General features: G+C 44.0%; 1 protein-coding gene across 1 annotated transcript in view; it reads right to left on the bottom strand.

Moving 5' to 3' along the window:
- Positions 1 to 5586: 5586 nt before the first annotated feature.
- LOC121285117 (nmrA-like family domain-containing protein 1) overlaps positions 5587 to 20522 on the bottom strand; it is a 101791-nt gene continuing 86855 nt past the window's right edge. The window contains exon 6 of the mRNA XM_041201280.1: positions 5587 to 6098. The gene's annotated coding sequence lies outside the window, so the exon portion shown is untranslated. The remainder of the gene's footprint in view (positions 6099 to 20522) is intronic.

Here is a 20522-nt window from a genome sequence, read left to right as displayed (position 1 = left end):
ATTCGGGACACAGCCATCAAGAAGGCAGCCTCCATTCTGTACTCCTCCACTGGCAATTTTTTCTAAGGATCTTTAATAACAGCATCATTCCACTGGGCAGTCAACATGGTGGTTGTGCACTTTTACTTGGAAACCAGCTTCCATCCTCCCTTTGCCACTGTGGATCATCCTGGAACCCCAAGATGTGCAGGGAGACCTGCCCCCAGTCACCCTCCTGCCTTTCCCAGTAACCCTGGAGCCCATTGTAATCATCATGGACATTTGTGCCCTCCACCAGAACTCATCACTTTTGATGTACCTATGCACCATGCGGGCCTCACCACACCATCCCCCCTCCATCTTGAGGCCGTGTGTACCGTCACATAGAGAGATCACTCCCACCAGAGCTTCGAGTACTCCCTCCCCCATATTACGTATTCCCCATTTACAGGCTGCAGATGCCTCCCCTGGCCATGACAATACCATTTGCAGCCCAGTACCGAGCCATGCACCCCCAGGATCCCCAATGTGCATCCCATGCATTACCCTGTAGCATGGCCCAAAGATCCCTAGGACTGGCTGTGATTTCTAACTCCAACAATGTGGTCAAATAAGCAAAACTTATTGAGTGACTGCCATTTACCCTCTCGGTTCCATCAAACCACTCCTTCCCCAAGTCATGAGTCTGTGTGATTCCCCTCCCTCTCGCCCAAAACTAACCCCCACCCAACCCTTCATGAGTCTGCGTCCACTCCATCCGTGTCAGCCTCCAGTTCCCCCAGTCCCAGTCATTCCTCGGCACGCCAGTCCTCCCCTTCCTTGTTCCTCATAACCCCACCCGCCCCCAATCATTCCTCTGACTGACATCCCCTTCCTCACTCCCTTGGTCATCTGAAACCCACACCCAAGTCAAATCCTGGCATGACACTGCCTGTTTACCCTACCCCTTCCCCAGACTGGTCTCTCCGGGTATGGTGCAGCCCTGCCTGCGCCCCGCACAGTATCTCTGGATACGATGCAGCCCTGCCTGTACCCCACAATTTCATCCGGTACGGTGCAGCCCTGCCTGTACCCCACAACAGTCTCTCCAGGTACAGTGCAACCCTGCCTGTGCCTCACAACAGTCACTCCAGGAAATGTGCAATCCTGCCTGCAACCCACAACAGCCTCTCTGGGTAGAGTGCAGCCCTGCCTGTGCCCCACAACAGTCTCTCCGGCAAAGTGCAACCCTGAATGCACCCCATAGCAGTCACTGTGGGTACAATGCAGCCCTGCCAATGCCCTACAACAGTCTCTCCGGGCAAAGAGCAACCCTGCCTGCACCCCACAACAGTCACTGTGGGTGCAGTGCAGCCCTGCCTGCACCCCACAACAGTGTCTCCGGGTAGTGCAGCCCTGCCTGTTCCCACAATCATCTCTCCGGATATAGTGCAGTCCTGCCTGCACCCCACAACAGTCTCTCTGGGTACAGTGCAGCCCCCTCTGCACCCCACAACCGTCTCTCTGGGTGCAGTGCAGTCCTCTCTGCTCTCTGTAATAGTCTCTCTGGATACAGTACAGCCCTGCCTGTGCTCCACAGCAGCCTCTCTAGGTGTCGTGAAGCTATTAATGTATATTATTGGAAATTATTTTTCTTTTAAAATAGATGTTTAGTCTGTGGATGTGTCATATTTGGATTAAAGCCAGCTATTCTGGGCGCTTTAATGTATACTAGTTTTGAGATGTAAGTAAGGTAGAGTGCATTTGCATTTTGTTGAATAGGGCATTCAAGAAGAGGAGTGAAATCTGATATCTAGCTTTCAGAGACTAATAAAATTGGTACTATGAAAGGGGTTTTATTGTTAGAAGAGGTGGAGTTCAAAGGGGCTAATGATACAATGAGAATTTACATTCAAGGCTATGCTGGGTATAACTTACAGCAGTTTTTGTGTGTGCAGGGCAGAGGCAATGTAAGACCAAAGCCTGTAAGCCTACAACTGTGTCTGCAAAGGAACCAAAGTGAAAGGAACCTCATTTTGAACTTGTAAGGTGAAAATGCTTTGCCTGGTGTCTGCTTAAAGTCTGTGGGTTGCTATTGCCTTAATGGAGATTAAGTTGGGAAATTGTTAAAAGTTATGAAAGTAGTCATTTGTAGCTATGTGTATATATTTAACTTGTGTGAATTAATAAATGTCTCATGTAGTTTGATATAAAAATGTCTCAAGAACTGGTGGTCTGGTTCCTGAATTTAGAGCTGCATCTCAAACATACCACTTTAAATATAGGTTATGACAGTTGTTTAAAGTTTCCTTCTGGGATTTTTTAATAACTCAGCTTTACCAACTGCTGTGTCTTAACACTGGGTATGGTGCATCCTTGCCTGTGCCCCATAACAGTCTCTCTGGGTATAGTGCAGCCCTGCCTGCACCACAAACCAGTCTCTCCGGGTACAGCACAGCCCTCTCTACGCCCCACATCAGTCTCTCTGGGTACAGTGCAGTTGTGCCTGTGCCCCACAACAGTCTCTCTGGATACAGTGCTGTCCTGCCTGTGCCCCACAGTAGTCTCCCTAGGTGTCATGAAGCTCTTGATGTATATTATTGGAAATTATTTTTCTTTTAAAATAGATGTTTAGTCTGTGGGGTGTGTCTTAATTGGATTAATGCTGAATTTAGAGCTGCATCTCAAACATACCACTTAAAATTATAGGTTATGACAGTTGTTTAAAGTTTCCCTCTGGGATTTTTTAATAACTTAGCTTTACTAACTGCTGTGCCTTAACACTGCGTACAGTGCAGCTCTGCCTGCACCCCATAACAGTCTCTCTGGGTACAGTGCAGCCCTGCCTGCACCCCACAACAGTTCTCCGGGTACAGTGCAACCCTGCCTGCACCCCACAACAGTCTCCCCGGGTACAGTGCAACCCTCCCTACACCCCACAACAGTCTCTCGGGGTACAGTGCAGTTCTGCATGTGCCCCACAACAGTCTCTCTGGATAAAGTGCAACCCTGTCTGCACTCCATAACAGTCTCTCTGGGTATGGTGCAGTCCTGCCTATGCACCACAACAGTCACTCCAGGTACACTGCAGACCTGCCTGTGCACTCCACTCTGATCTTGCCTGAGAGTGCAGCTTTGCCAGTGGTCAGGTGTTGGAGCAACAGCAAGAGATGGCAGCCATGCAGTAAAAGGTGGGTGATCCTTGAAGTTGTACGTGAAGTGAAGGTGGGTAGATGCCCACTTTTATCTGGTTGTAAATCAGACCTGTCGAATTACTCACTGATGTTTGCTCTAAGTTAGGAGGGATAACGTGAATCCGGCAGCTTGAGATTTTAATGAGTATTCATGACATGTTAACGCATGCAAATGTGGTTCCCAACATGGATCAGTGGGAATTTCGACATGCCGTGAAAATACTGAGGGGAAAAATCCAACTTATTTTCCTGCCGACTTTTGGCCTCATGCCCAATTTGTGCTCCCGAACGATTCCCACCCATGGCTAAGTGGAAAATTCCAGCCGAGTGGAAATCCGACTCTGATTGCCACTTCATGGAAGCTCAGGCCCATTAATGTTTTTGAAATTCAGCAGTTTCACCTATATGCAGTAGGAGTCATTTTTAGCTTCACTGTTGCAAATCACCCATGAGAGAAACTGCCCAATTTAATTTACATTAAGATAAACAGAGGTGAAAATTCAGCAGTTTCTATATTGACTAGCTGATCCTCCTTGCCAGTAGACCGACCAACTGGTGAAGACAAACATTATCTTACTGAAGCAAAAATAGAAGTTTCTGGAAAATCTCAGCAGGTCTAGCAGCATCTGTGGAGACAGAAACAGAGTTAACATTACGAGTCTGTATGACCCTTCTTCAGATGGACTCAAAACATTAACTCTGTTTCTCTCTCCACAGATGCTGCTAGACCTGCTGAGTTTTTCCAGCATTTTCCGTTTTTGTTTCAGATTTCCAGCATCCACAGTATTTTGCTGTTACCCCATTGAATCTTGTTCTTAACAAGTTTCTTCCTGTGTTTCTGCAAGTGTCATGACAATCCTATCTGACCCACACGGTCATTATTTAAATGTGAACCCTGGTAATGAGTGTCATCAGGCAATGCAACCCATCTTAGCCAAGCCATCTAATGTCCACACACTTCACTGGATAGTGATTGGAAGTCAGGAATGATAATACCAGTGGGAACGATATGATCAACGCTGGATGATGTCACTATCCCCAATTCAAGGGTGTTGAGGTCAATCAGAGCGCTTTTGTTGTCACATTGGCTAAGGTCAGTTAATGCAGCATAGAATGGGAGGTCAAAGCTTGTGGGATTGTCCTGATCTGTATTGCTCAAGCAATAAGAGAAGCCTTGTGTTAAATACTGAGAAAAGTGAAGCTATTGTTTTCAGTCCCTGCTCCAAACACCGTTCCCTAATCACTGACTCCATTCCTGTCCCTGGTAACAGTCTGAGATTCAGCCAGTCTGTTTGTATCCTTGGTGTTAGTGTCCTGAGATGCGCTTCTGACCTCATGTTTATAGCATCAATAAGACCACCTATTTCCACCTCTATTTCCATCACCCAACTTTATCCCTACCTCAGCTCATCTGCTGCTGAAACCCTCATTCATGTCTCTGTTACCTCTAGACATCCAAAACTCTGCTATCTGTGACTTAATTCAGTGTCACAGCATCTTTAGTGCAGAAGGAGGCCATTCGGCCCATCGAGTCTGCACTGACTCTCTGAAAGAGCATTCCACCTAGTCCCACTCCCCTGCCTTATCACCGTAGGCCTGCACATTCTCTCTTTTCTAGTAGCAATCCAATTCCCTTTTTAATACCTCAATCGAACCTGCCTCCACCACCCTTTCAGGAAGTTTGTTCCAGGCTACGATCACCCTCTGAGTGAAAAAAATTTTCCTCACATCACATTTACTCCTTTTGGCAATTAATTTGAATCTATGCACTCTAGGTCTTGATGTTCTCTTGAGTGGGAACAATTTCTCACTATTTACCCTGTCCATGCCCCTCAGGATCTTGAATATTTCTATCAAATCTCCTCTCAGCCTTCTTTTCTCCAAGGAAAAGACACCCAACCTCTCCAATCTATCCTCATATCTACAGTTCTTTATCCCTGGATCACAGCAAATCCCATTCCCCTAGCACCCCTGTGCTCGCTGAACTACAGTGGCTCCTGGTCAAGAAACATTTTGATTTTAAAATTCTCATCCTTGTTTTCAATTCCCTCCATGGCCTTGCCCCTCCCTATTTCTGTAATCTCCTAATCCATAACCATAACATTTCGAGATACCTGTGCTCCTCTAATTCTAGCTTCTTGTTCATCCCCAATTTTAATTGATCTACCATTTATGGCTGTGCCTTCAGTTGCCCAGGCCCTGAGCTCTGGAATTCCCTCCCTTCACTTCTTTGCCTCCCCACTTCATCTACTCTTTTAAGACATACCTTAAAACCTCCCTCTGACCAAATTTTTGGTCATCTGACCTAATATCTCCTTATGTAGCTCAGCGTCATACTTTTGTTTTACTGTGTTCCTGTGAAGTACCTTGGGGCTTTTCATGGTTTTAAAGACAAAACATTGTTAAAGATGCTATATAAATATAAACTGTTCCATTTTTAATAATCGCATAAGATAAGCAGATCTGTAAATATTTGAGAGCAATGTAGATAATTAGCACAAATCAAGGACTTATATAAGTAATGGGTTAGAAATTGGTTTGCTTTGATTTTTAGGCACAGTGATCATGATTCACAACCTGCCCATGCCTGTTCAAACTGAAGTCAGCAACAATGTTATGGACCCACCTCACCAAAATAATTGTGGAATTGGCTCTCTATTCTTTAACAGTGCCTGTGGCCTCTAGGTACAATGGGAGGGCCTGGCAAAGTTTGCAGATCACATGATACAGCCAGCCTGCTCATCTTGAAGGCAGGCTGTATCTTAAAGGGAAGCTGCACTCAACAATATTATTGCAATATAAATCATTCCAAGGTGAACACCAGGACAGTCAGAGGTATATAGAGTTGTGATTAAATGTATTCCTGGGGGGTTTCATCACATGACTTGCCCACACGGTCCAGCTATTAGTCAGCCAACACATCTATCCTTGTGATGCACCGCCTTCCTAAACCAATTGGAAAGCAAAAAGATTCATTACCCAATTGGATGATGCTTGACTGTCAGCCAAACAGCATTTTTTAAACTCATTTTCAATATTTTTATAATAAAAGCAAGATGCTGCAGATGCTGGAGATCTGAAATGAAACAGAAAGTGCTGGGAAAACTCAGCAGGTCTGGCAGCTTCGGTGGAGAGAGAACCAGAGTTACCGTTTAGAGTCCAATATGACTCTTCTTCAGAACTCTGATTTCAATATTTTTATAACTGTTAAAGAGAAACGTCCAAAGGAAATAACAAAAAAATGTTACTGTCCAAATTATTTTTCTGCAGGGTTGCACACAACAGTGTGCTGGAGATTGGTCTTCAATTCCTGGAGATTCCAGGTCAATCCTGAAGGGTTGACAACCCTACAGATATTGAGGGATCCATAGATATGGATGCAATGCTGGAGTCAGTAGTGGTACATGTGGTCAGGAATGGAGATGCCATCAGTCCACGGGCTGATGGTAGGGTGTGCCAGGAGAACCTCAAAGTCCAACCTCAGAAAGGAATTGGCAGGCAGCCAGGAAAGTCAACACAAGGACCTGGTAAATATGCCACAACAGGTCTAATAACCTCAAGTGGGTGTCTACTTAAGTATATGCATCTTCTGATGACATCTGCTACCCACCACACCACTAACCTTCTACACTGCTCAGTACACACCACATTCACTCACCTATCAGCACTCCAGGGCCTGCAGGACAAAAGCTGAACATCCAGTTACTCCACCTCGCTCACACACTTACCAATGCTGCCAGCTTCACACTCACCTCCTACTGTCTCCACATACCACCAGCTATTCAACTACGGCAGGCACATCATCCAAAAAACAGTGCAACACAACGACTGATATTCTGCCTTTTCTCTTGCAGGCCAAGGCCATACAAAATAGAGGGAGCAGAGCAGAACCAGCGAAGGAAAAGGATGCCGGCTTCTCCTGAACCCTACAGAGAAGATTGCTCTCCACATCATGGAGAAGGCTGTGATGGGATTCATGGCATCCAATGTCACTGAGAACATGAAGAACAATATCATGATCCTGACTTTTCCCATTCTCAACTCCCAGCTCACCCTCATCCTGCTATCTGAAATGATGAGCAAGCTGCTGATGCTGTGACCATAGACCTCTTGATTTTCACCCCACCTCCTTCCCTCACCTCAACTCTTCCCTCTGAGTTCCTGCTTTCAGACACACAAAAACTGCTGCCTGCAGTCCCAGGGGCGGGAAAGAGGGTGGCAGCACAGCATTGATAAAAGGTCCTTTCACTTAATCTGACACTCGCAGCCACCAGCTCAGATATTGCCACTGTATGTACCTTGGAGGCAAGTATAGAGCTGAGATCAGCATGTGGTGAGTCATTTGGGTATAAGCAGCCTGCAGCCAGGTCTTTGGTAACAGATGGTGTATGAGCCAGCTCACCAAAGGGCAAGGTGGCAGATGAGTAATTCTACTGAGGACTCAGATTAGAACCTCAAGGCAGCATACAGGTGAATGCAGAATTGGCATGCACACTGAGATGCTGCGTGCATTGGCTGGCCAGTCAGACAGCCTCCTGTCACTGTCAAACAGCAAAGAGGCATCCAACTTGTTAAAGAGAAAGGACAAGGCCATACTGCACGGTAATGATACGGATAATGATAACTAGAGTGTGGCAGGAAGAGATAGAGCGTACAAACATAAGAGTGCACCAATAAATAAGGTCAGAGTGGGCAAAAACTGTAGAAAGACAGAATTAAAGGTTCTTTATCTGAATGCTTGTAGTATTCATAATAAGATGGACGAATTGATAGCACAAATAGAAATAAATGAGTATGATATGATAAACATTACGGAGACATGGTTGCAAGGTGACCAAGGCTGGGGTAGAAATATGAATATTGAAGGGTATTTGACATTTTGGAAGTACAGGAGGAAAGGAAAAGTGGGTGGGGTATCCAGGTTAATGAAGGATGAGAACAGCACAATAGTGAGAAATGATCTTGATTCAGAAAACCAAGATATAGAATCAGTTTGGGTGGAGATAATAGCAAAGGAATGAAGTCGCAGGTGGGACACTAGTTCATAGGCCGCCTAACAGTAGCTACAAAAGTAGTCGAATATACATCAAGAAATAATGAGGGCTTACAAGAAAGGTACTTCAATAATCATGGGTGACTTTAATCTTCACATCGATTGGCCAAAACAAATTGGCAAAGATAACCTGGAGGATGAGTTCATAGAGTATATTTGGGATAGTTTCTTAGAACAATACATTCTGGAATCTACCAGGAACATGCTATTTTGGAATTGGTAATGTGTAATGAGTCAGGATTAATGAAGACCTCATAGTAAAGGATCCTGTAGGCAAGAATGATCATAACATGCTGAAATTTCACATTCAGTTTGAGAATGAAAACTGTGTGTCCGTAACTCGTCTTTTAAACTTAAATAAAGGCAATTACAAGGGTATGAAGGCCGAGTTGACTATAGTGGGCTGGGTATATAGGTTGAAAGGGAATACAGTAGGGAAACAATGGCAGACATTTAAGGAAATGTTTCATAACTCTACAAAGGTATATTCCATTGAGGAAGAAAGACCTTACCAGAAGGATATACCATCCACGGCTAACTAAGAGGGTTAAGGGTGGTATCAAATTGATAGAAAAGGTATACAATGCTACAAAGGTTACTGGTAGGCCAGAAGATTGGGAAGGTTTTAGAAACCAGCAAAGGATGACCAAAAATAAAAGACGGAGGAATTAGGATACGAGAGAAATCTAGGAAGAAATATAAAATTGGTGTGTAAAACCTTCTGTTAGTAAATAAAAAGGGATACAGTAGTTAAAGTGAACATTGGTCTCTTAGAGAGTAAGACTAGGGAATTAATAATGGAAAACAAGGAAATGGCAGAAGCTTTGAACAAGTATTTTGTGTCTGTCTTCATAGTAGAAGACACAAAAAGCACCCCAAGAATAGTAGAAAGTCAAAAGACAAAAGGGAGGAGGAATTTAAAAACAATCACTATCACTAGAGAAAAAGCAATGGGAAAACTAAAGGAAAATAAGGCTGACAAGTGCCCTGGACGTGATGGCCTGACTCCTAGGGTCTTAAAAGAAGTGAATGCAGAGATAGTGGGTGCATTGGTTGTAATCTTTCAAAATTCCCTAGATTCTGGAAAGGACCCAGCAGATTGGAAAACTGCAAATGTGGCACCTCTGTTCAAGAAAGGAGGAAGACAAAAAGCGGGTAACTATATGCCAGTTCGCCTAAGGTCTGTCAATGGGAAATGCTAGAATCCATTATCAAAGAGGTAGTAGCAGGACATTTAGAAAATCATAATATTATCTTGCATGAAAAATTTATTAGAGTTCTTTAAGAATGTAACAAGCAGGATGGATAAAGGGGAACCAGCAGAAGTGCATTTGGATTTCCAAAAGGCATTTGATACGGTGTCACACAAGAGGATAAAAGGTTACTGCACGAGATAAGAGTTTATGGTGTTGGGTGTGATAATATTAATGGATAGAGATAAAAACAAAAAAACTGCGGATGCTGGAAATCCAAAACAAAAACAGAATTACCTGGAAAAACTCAGCAGATCTGGCAGCATCGGCGGAGAAGAAAAGAGTTGACATTTTGAGTCCTCATGACCCTTCGACAGAACTTGAGTAAATCCAAGAAAGGGGTGAAATATAAGCTGGTTTAAGGTGTGTGTGTGTGTGTGTGGTGGGGGGGGGGGGGGGGGGGGGTAGAAAAGTGGAGGGGGTTGGTGTGGTTGTAGGGACAAACAAGCAGTGATAGAAGCAGATCATCAAAAGATGTCACAGACAACAGAACAAAAGAACACATAGGGGTTAAAGTTGGTGATATTATCTAAACGAATGTGCTAATTAAGAATGGATGGTAGGGCACTCAATGTATAGCAAACTGGAGGAACAATACCTCATCTTCCGACTAGGCACTTTACAGCCTTCCGGACTGAATATTGAATTCAACAACTTTAGGTCTTGAGCTCCCTCCTCCATCCCCACCCCCTTTCTGTTTCTTCCCCCTTCCTTTTATTTTTTCCAATAAATTATATAGATTTTTCTTTTCCCACCTATTTCCATTATTTTTAAATATTTTAAAAACTTATGCTCCCCCCACCCCCACTACAGCAATACATTGAGTGCCCTACCATCCATTCTTAATTAGCACATTCGTTTAGATAATATCACCAACTTTAACACCTGTGTTCTTTTGTTCTGTTGTCTGTGACATCTTTTGATGATCTGCTTCTATCACTGCTTGTTTGTCCCTACAACCACACCAACCCCCTCCACTTTTCTCCCCACCCACCCCCCCCCCCCCCTCCCCGCCACCTCCCACACACCTTAAACCAGCTTCACCCCTTTCTTGGATTCACTCAAGTTCTGTCGAAGGGTCATGAGGACTCGAAACGTCAACTCTTTTCTTCGCCGATGCTGCCAGACCTGCTGAGTTTTTCCAGGTAATTCTGTTTTTGTTAATGGATAGAGGGCTGGCTAACTAACAGCCAACATAGAATGAGGATAACTGGATCATTTTCAGGAAGGCAAACTGTAACTAGTGGAGTGCCAATATTGGGGACTCAAATATTTACGATCTATATTAATGACTAGAATGAAGGGACCAACAGTATTATAGCTAAATTTGCTAAAGATATAAAGATAGATAGGAAAGCAAGTTGTGAGGAGGATACAACGAATCTGTAAAGGGGTATAGATAGGTTAAGTGAGTGGGCAAATAATTGGCAGATGGAGTTTAACGTGGGAAAATCTGAGATGGTCCACTTTGGCAGGAAGAACAGAAAAGCGGAATATTATTTAAATGGAGAGAGACTGCAGAATTATGCAGTACAGAAAGATCTGGATGTCCTTGTACATGAATCACAAAAAGTCAGCATGCAGGTACAGCAAGTAATTAGAAAGGCAAGTGGAATGTTGGCTTTTTTTACAAGTGGGATGGAGTATAAAAATAGGGAAGTCTTATTCCCTAAGACAAAGACTCATTCCCTAAGGTGTGAGACCACACCTAGGGGAGAATTCTTTCCCTGTCAGGAGGGGCTGTGTGGAAGCGGGCGCGGGCAGGCGCGCAGCCGATCGCTACCTACAATCAGTTGCGCACCACCATTTTATGTGAGCGGGCCAATTAAGCTGAGCTGAGCGCTCCCTGTGCAGGCAGGGAGAGGAGGTTGAATCAGGGCCTGCGCCCTTTTGCGTGCAAAAGAGCGCAGAAATCTCCCTGGGGCACTGAGCTGCCTCAGGGAGATTAGTTTGATTTTGAAAAGTTTAAATAAAGAAAAAATAAATTAAGACATATCCCCTCATGTGACAGTGTCACATGAGCTAGGACATGTCTATGAATTTTATTTAAAAATTTTATTAAAGTTTAAAAACCTTCATGAAACCTCATCCCGCCCGTGGATAAATGCGAAGGCCGTCTAGGCTCTTCGCCTGCCTGCCAACCTTAAGGTTAGACGACAGCTCTGTTAATTATTTTAATTGATATTTAAATGGCCTTAATAGGCCTTTGACAGTTCGGCAGGCACGCAGCCGACTCCGGTGCGTGCATGCCGACCTGAAAATCTGAATGATGCGTGGTGACAACAGAACGCATGCCCAATGTCACCACGCGTCATTTTATGCATTAGCTAGCGGGGCCCGCCCCTGCACGCCGACCTGAAGATTCTGGCCCTAGAGTACCTCATACAGTTTTGGTCACCTTACTTAAGTGGGGACATACTTGCATTCAAAGAAGCTTCATTGGGTTGATTTCTGGGATGAGGGGTTTGTCTTATGAGGAAAGGTTGAGGAAGTTGGGCCTATGCTCATTAAAGTGTAGAAAATTGAGGTGATTCTGAGGGAGCTTGACAGGGGAGATGCTGAGAGGATGTTTCCTCTCATGAAGAATCTAGAACTAGAGGGGCACAGTTTAAAAATAATGGGTCAAGACGGAGATGAGAAGGAATCTCTTCTCTCAGAGTGCTGTTAGTCTGGAATTTTCTTCCCTAGCAAGCAGTGGAGGCTGGCCATTGAATATTCAAGGCTGAGTCTTGATTTTTGATTGACAAAGGAGTTAAGGGTTATGGGAGGAAGGCAGGAAAGTGGAATTAAGGCCATAATCAGACCAGTCATGATCTTATTGAAAGACAGAGCAAACTCAATGGGCCAAATGGCCTAATCCTGCTCCTATTTCTCACGTTCTAACTTGGAAGAGGGGAAGGTGCAGAGCTACTCTCTCCTCAGCCTCAGCTCCCTCTCCCCATAGGTCCAGAGGCACTGCCACTGCTGCTCTGCATACCTTTTGCAGTCTTTGTGTGGGCAGGTCACTTACTCCTCTGGCCCTGTGAGGATGTGGGAACAATCACTGGCAAATCCAGGAACTCACCAAAACATTTCCAAAAATACTCCAGAATACTTTCAGTTGCTTTTTAATAGAAAAAGTTCCAAAAAGTTACCTTTCCTGCAATCAGCATGCCTGTTCCTTTAGATAACATAATTGCAAGGCCCACCTTGCAGCTTTTCACTTGTTTTTTTTCTGAACATCCCTTATGCAAATTTGGGAGCTTTGTATCAAATCAACCAGTTGGGCTGCGCAACATCAGCTGGCAGCAAATCAAAACTTTCCAACCCATGCAGTGGATGCACCTGTGTGCACCATTATTCTTGGAGAAGGCTGCATGGAAGTATTTGGTGGTCTGGGGGACATGGGTAGTGACACAAGGTCTCCGGATCCACACAACGCAATTTCTTGTACATTTAGACAGAGCTTCTCTGTTATCAATTTTAATGATACTGTTTTGTATTACCATCAAAGGTAACTACAAGACCGTTGCAATGGCAGATTACCACTTGGCCTGACCCCCTACTCCTCTGGCACTTTCCCCTTCTTTGAGCAACTTAATTGGTTCCATCCCTCTCACTTCCCTTACAAAATCACCATTCTGTACTGCCCTCTCAAGTATTATAAAAATTTTATCACCAAGACATTGTCACTGCTTTCCTCCCTTAACCTCTACACTGAATGACCTCTCGTTCTTGATGATTTCAACTACTATCTCCTCATGTTCCCTGTCCTCTGAGTTCATTGCCCTGTTAGGCTCCCTAAGCCTCTCACTCCTTGTAAACTCCCCAACACATATTCATGGACACCACCTTGACCTTACCATCTCACGTGGTCTGGTTAGTCCCATCCTTTCATTTGCAGTTAAACGCATTTCTGATCACTTCCTGGTATCATTCACTTACCCCTTCCAAGTCCAAATCCTACCTCACTGTGTATTCACCCCTGGAAAAAATCTAATCCCCACTTCACTTACAACTGCATTTTCAAAACCCCAACTATTTAGTCTTTGGTCCTCCACTCACCACAACATTTCTGCAGCTACTGATTTATTCAACAGCACCCTCACATCCACCTTTGTTGTCTTAATCCCCAATAAAACTATTACTCTCTCTCACCCTGGCTATTCCCCTTGGTATGGCCCTCATCTCCACTCGTTTAAGTCCAAGGGATGCAGACTTGAAAGGTTATGGCAGACAACTGGTTCAGCCATCCACCGCCAGATCTGGCTGGATCACTTAAAACACTGTCGAGTCCTGAAACTGCTCACTATTCCAGGATCATCCTGGAACACAAAGATGACCCCTGGCTTCTTTTCTCTACTGCAAACCATCTTCTTAACTCTTCATCCCTTCACCCTCACCTCCAAAAAGTGTGAGGAGCTTATGAACTTCTTTGTCACTAAAATTGAGACATAGAATTACATTGGATATATGGAACAGAAACAAGCCATTTGGCCCAACTAGTCAATGCTCCACTTGAGCTACCTCATCTAAATCTACTATTGTAACCACATGCTTGTCTAGTTTCCCTATAAATGCATTTATACTATTCTTTTCAATCCCTCCCTGTAGTTGTGAGTTCCACATTCACACCACTCTTTGGGTAAAAAAGTTTTCTCTGAATCCCCTATTAGATTTCTTGGTAACAATCTTATATTGATGGCCACTAATTATGCTCTTCTCCCCAAGAAGGAACAATCTCTGTGTATTCACTCTATCCAAACCTCTCATAATTTTAAAGAGCTCTATTAGGCCACCCCTCAGCCTTCTTTTTTCAAGAGAGGAGACCCAACCCGTCAACCCTTTTCTGATATGTCTTCTTCAGTTCTCTTCCTGAAGACAGGTCCTTTGGCAATTTTTCTCCAAAGCACAGCAAAGAGCTGTGATCTTATTTACTACAGGTAGGGTGCAGAGCCAGGCCCTGAATTTGCCTCAGCCTGAACCATGCATTAATCTGATCCACACACTAACAATCTAGCCAACTGAGCTAACCAGCCCCCATTCCTGATATGTATATCCACACATTTCTGGTACACAGCACTCTTAAGTGTGGTCTAACTAAGGTTCAATACAGGTTCAGTATAATTTCCCTACTGGATGCTGACACATGACATAGTCGTAGACATGTCCAACAACTGGCTGTGGAGTGGAGTGGACAAAACTGACTAGGTTTTGGTTATTCCACGACATCTTGGGGAGGCATGGATTGTGACTTCAACAGGATCTGGAAAACAAAGAATAGGATCCCAGAAAGGTACAAGCAGATAGTGGAAAGTAACAGGGAAGGATCCGATGTCCTGACCTCAGAAACTAGTCCTCCGAGAGGAGGACCCTGGGACAGGCAGTCAGCAGCACCTTGCGGATCTCATCTATCTAGAGGGTATAGCATCTAGTCTATACTTAAGTAGGAGTAAGTGTAAAATAAAAGCAAGGGTTCATATTCTATTTAGTTAAGATATGTCTGGGGAGCTCAGTCCCTTGATTTGCACATCCTGCGCTATCTGGGAAATCCTAGACACTCCTAGTCTCTGACTGGGGCAACTTGAGCTCTGGGTTTTGGGGCTTGAGCAGCAGCTGGGGGGCACTATGGTGCATTTAAGAGTCTGGGAGGTTTGTGGATAACATGTTTCAGGACGTGGTCACCCTAGGATTTAAGGAAGTGCAAGCAGAGGGGAAATAGGTGACTGTCAGACAGAAGGAGGGGACAACGCAGGTAGTGAGGGAATCCTCAAAATGCATCTTGCTCGCAAACTGTTTTTCGGCCTTGGAAAATGGTGAGAGTGACGACTCCTCTGTGGAGGCCAACCAGAGTCAAGCCTCTGGCACTGTGGGTGTTCCAGCTGCTCAGGGTGGGGAGAGGAAGAAGTGTGGAAGAGCAATAGTGGTAGGGGATTCGTTAGTGAGGGGAGCAGACAGGCGCTTCTGCAGCTGTAGATGTGACTCCAGGATGGTTTGTTGCCTCCTGGGTGCCTGGGTCAAGGATGTTATAGAACAGCTACAGGACATTCTGAAGGGGGAGGGTGAACAGCCAGATGTCGTGGTCCATGTTGGAATCAATGACATCGGAAGAAAGAGAAATGAGGTCCTGCATGCAAACTTTAGAGAATTAGGTAGGACATTGAAAAGCAGGACTTCAAAGGTAGTAATCTCTTGATTACTCCCGGTGCCACGCAGTAGTGAGTGTAGGAACAGAAGGATTGAGTCGATGAATGTGTGGGTGGAGGGATGATGCAGGGGGGAGGGCTTTAGATTCTTGGGGCATTGAGACCATTTCTGGGGGAGGCGGGCCTTGTACAAGTTGGACGGGTTACATTTGAACAGGGATGGGACAAATGTCCTCATGGGGAGGTTTGCGAATGCTGTTGGGATGAATTTAAACTAAATTGGCAGGGAGATGGGATCCTGAAAAGTAGTTTAGAGGGGAGAGAAGCTGAGATGGAATTATAAGTTAAAACACTAGTAAGTGAGGCTGAAAAGCAGAGGAAACATAGGCTAGATAAGAAAGAAGTGAGTTTAGCAAGGCTAAATGGGATATATTTTAATGCAAGAAGCCTGAGGAATAAGACAGATGAGCAGAAGGCACAAATAGGCACATGGGAGTATGATATTATAGCTATGACTGAGACTTGACTAAAAGGGCAGCTCAACATTTCTGGTTATAGGGTAATCAGATGAGATAAAGAGGGGGATAGAAGAGGACAGTGGGGAAGGAATCACAATATTGATCAAGGAATCAATTATAGCAATGAGGAGGGATGATATCTTGGAAGGATCATCAAATGAGGCCATATGGGTAGAAGTAAAAAACACAAAAGGGGCAAACACGCTGTTGGGTGTGTACTATAGGCCCTCAAACAGTCAGGGAGAGATAGACGATCAAGTATATAATCAAATTTCAGAGAAGTGTAAGAATTATAAGGTAGTAATAGTAAGGGATTTTAACTACCCAAATATTAACTGGAATAGTTTTAGTGTGCAAGGTAGGGAGGGAGCAAAATTCTTAAGTTACGTCCAGGAGAACATTTTTTGTCAGTACATAGAAAGCCCAACAAGGGAGGAGGCAGTTCTGGACCTAATAGTCAGAAATGAGCTCGGGCAGGTGGAAGGCATATCAATAGGGGAGCATTTTGGATATAGTAACCATAACTCAGTTAGATTTAGGATAGTTATGGCAAAAGATAAGGTTGGGCCGGGAGTACAAGTTCTAAACTGGGGAAAGGCTAATTTCACTAAGATAAGAGACTTGGCCCAAGTGGACTGGGAGCAGCTATTTGCAGATAAAACTGTGTCAGAGCAGTGGGAGGCATTCAAGGAGGAAATAGTGAGAGTACAGGGCAAATATGTTCCCGTAAGGACAAAGCGGGGGCACCAAGTCTGGAGAACCCTGGATATCAAGGGGCATAAAGGTTAGGGCTCAGCAAACAAAAAGAAGCTTATGGCGGATACCGAGGGCTGAATATGACAGAGTCCCTAGAGGAATATAAAAAGTGCAAGGAGGAACGTAAAAAGTAAATTAGGAAAGCTAAGAGAGCGCATGAGAAAGTATTAGTGGGTAGAAGAAAGGAAAACCCAATGGGTTTTTTAAATATATAAAGAGCAAGAGAATAACTAGGGAAAGAGTAGGGCCAATTAGGGACCATAGAGGTAATCTGTGTGCAGACCTGGAAGATGTAGACACAGTCCTCAATGAATACTTTGCACGGTCTTCACAATGGAAAAGGACGATGCAGGAAAGGCATCAGGGTGGAGGACTGTGAAATATTAGAGGAAATTAAGAGAGAGAGAGGAGGTACTAGCGGATTTAGCGGCCTTAAAAGTGGATAAATCTACAGGCCTGGATGAGAGCATCCCAGGCTGTTGAGGAAGGCAAAGGAAGAGATATCAGGGGCCCTGGCAGTAATTTTCAAATCATCTCTGGCCACAGGTGAGGTCCAGAAGACCGGAGGACTGCTAACATTGTCCCATTATTAAAAAAGGGAGGAAGAGATAGGCCAGGAAATTACAGGCCAGTCAGTCTAACCTCAGTGGTGGGGAAGTTACTAGAAAGAATTCTGAGGGACAGAATATATCTGCACTTGGAGAGACATAGATTAATCAGGGATAGTTAGCATGGATTTGTTAAGGGAAGGTCACATTTGACAAATTTGATTGAATTTTTTGAAGAGGTAACCAGGAGTGATGATGAGGGTAATGCATTTGATGTGGTCTACATGGACTCTTGATAAGGTCCCTCATGGCAGACTGGTCAAGAAAGTAAGAGCCCATGGAATCCAAGGCAAAGTGGCACATTGGATCTAAAATTGGCTGAGAGGCAGGAAGCAGAAGGTGATGGTAGATGGATGTTTCTGTGACTGTGGCCAGTGGGTTTCTGCAGGGCTTGGTATAGGACCTTTGCTAGTGTACATAAATGATTTGGATTTAAATATAGGGGTATGACCCAGAAGCTTGTGGATGACATGAAAATTGGGATAGTGAGGAGGAGAGCTGTAAACTGCAGGAGAATATCAATGGGCTGGTCAGGTGGGCAGAGCAGTGGCAAATGGAATTCAACCTGGAAAAGTGAGAGGTAATGCACTTGGGGAAGGCTAACAAGGCAAGGGATTACACTATGAATGATAGGACCCTGGAAAGTACTGAAGATCAGAGGGATCTTGGTGTGCATTCAGATCCCTGAAGGTAGCAGGGCAGGTAGATAGATACTTGCCATTATTAGACGAGGTATAGAATACAAGAGCAGGGAGATTATGCTGGAACTGTATAAAACACTGGTTAGGCCACAACTGGAGTACTTCATGCAGTTCTGGTCACCACATTATAGAAAAGACGTGATTGCACTGGAGAGGGTGCAGAGGAGATTTATCAGGGTGCTGCCAGGGCTGGAGGGTCTGAGTTATTTTGAAAGATTGGATAAGCTGGGGTTGTTCCCTTGGAGTAGCGAAAGTTGAGAGGGATTCCTGGGAGATGTGTATAAGATTATGAGGGGCACTGATAGGGTGGATAGGAAGACACCTTTTTCCATTAGTGGAGGGGTCAATAACCAGGGGGCATAGATTTAAGGTAAGAGGTAGAAGGGTAAGATGGGAGTTGAGGAGAAATTTTTTCATCCAGTGGGTGGTGGGAATCTGCAACTCACTGCCTGAAAGGATGGTTGAATCAGAAACTCTCGTAACATTTAAGAAGCATTTAGATATTTTCTTGCATTGCCATAGCCTCCAGGGCTATGGGCATAGCACTGGAAAATGGGATTAGTGTGGTCAGATTTTTGCTGGTGGGCCGAATGACCTCCTTCTATCCTGTAAACATCTATGAGAGTCAAATATATCTTTTGGAAGACACAGAAAAAGACCTGAACAAGGTGGTAACATTGTTGGTAGAATAGGGAATCTTGAGACCTTTGGCTATTCACGTAAGTTCACCTATTTGGGCTGTTAGGAAACAGACATGTCATGGCGAATGGCCATTTACTATAGTCCTTAACAAAAAAATTCTTGCCTGTGCACCTACTGTAACTGCAATAGGTGTTCTAATTGGTACTATACCAAGATCAGCAAAAGTCTTTACCATGTTGGGTATTTTAAACTGATTCTGGTCAATCTTCCTCCATCCAGAGGGTCAGTACAAGTTTGCCTACAGTAAGTATACTACAACTAGCCTCAGCATCCCTTTACTTAGGAGCTGAATGTTTAGCCAGAGTTTCTCCCTATTATGTAATTCCTACTGGAAAGTGAATGTGAATGGTTGCTGGGAGAATGCTGTAAGTTTTTCCACATCCTGTTTGTCCACCATTGACCTCTGCCTCAATCTCCCATCACTGTGAGGTGAGCTCATACTTTGATCTCTACCGTGTGTATCCTTTGGCTGTGGTAAACTACACTAAACTAGCAGATGCTTATAAAGACTGAGACATTTTTATTTGTCCATTTCTGCCTGTCTCAGCTTATCTGCTGTTGAATTCCTCATTCATGCCTTTGTTACCTCTAGACTATTCCAATGCACACCTGGCTGGTCTCCCACATTCGACCTTCCATAAACTTGAAGTCATCCAAAACTCTGCTGTCTGCGTTCTAACTCAGACCTGCTCACCTGCCATCCCAGTGCTCACCGGCCTACATTGGTAAAGCAATACCTTGATTTTAAAATTCTCATCCTTGTTTTCAAATCCCTCCATGGCCTCACCCTTCCTGATATCTGTAATCTCCTCCAGCCCCACAACCCTCCAAGAAATCTGCACTCATCTAATTTTAGTCTCTTAGCCCCTAGATTTTCTTTGCCAAATATCTTAAATCTGTGACCTCTGGTTACTGATTCCCTAGCCAGTGGAAAAAGTTTCTCCCTATTTACTCTGTCAAAACAGCTCATAATTTTGAACATTAAATCTCCCCACAACTTTCTCTTCTCCATGGAAATAATCTGAGCTTCTCTAGTGTCCCACATAACTGAAGGTACTCATCTTTGGTAACTTCCTGGTAAATCTCCTCTGCACAATAAAGTCTTGATGGCCTTCCTAAAGAATAGTGCCCAGAATTGCACACATTGCTCCAGTGAAATGCAGTTATGATTTATATTCAGTAGGTATGCAACACGTTTTTGATTATTTTTTTCTTGGAACATTATAAACTGTCTAAACAAAGATGACAGTAGCTCAGAATTAATGTATATTTAAGGGTGCACTGCGACTGAAAACATACATCAATGAGTAATGAGCCTAGCACATACCTAAACAAGAGGAAAGAATGCACTACAATCTATAAGTGATGAAATTCAGTTTTAAAGTTATTCTCAAAGATCATGAATGACTAATCTACCAGCATCTGTGGGAAGAGGGATGTTTCAGTTAGCATATTTCTATATTCAGCTTTAACAAGTTTTGTATAAAAGATGTACTTCCTTTGTTGTAATTAAGAATGTGAGTGATATACTTAAATTCCTAACTATTTTTTGGTGAGGAGCTTGAAATGACTGAAGGTGATTCATTTGCCTTTATGCTACAACTCTGAATACACATTCTGATGGCATTATCTCTCAACACCATCCCACACTATA

Source organism: Carcharodon carcharias, chromosome 12, assembly GCF_017639515.1.
Source record: "Carcharodon carcharias isolate sCarCar2 chromosome 12, sCarCar2.pri, whole genome shotgun sequence".
In the NCBI taxonomy this organism is placed as follows: Eukaryota; Metazoa; Chordata; class Chondrichthyes; order Lamniformes; family Lamnidae; genus Carcharodon; species Carcharodon carcharias.
This window is presented reverse-complemented; position numbering and strand designations above follow the sequence as displayed.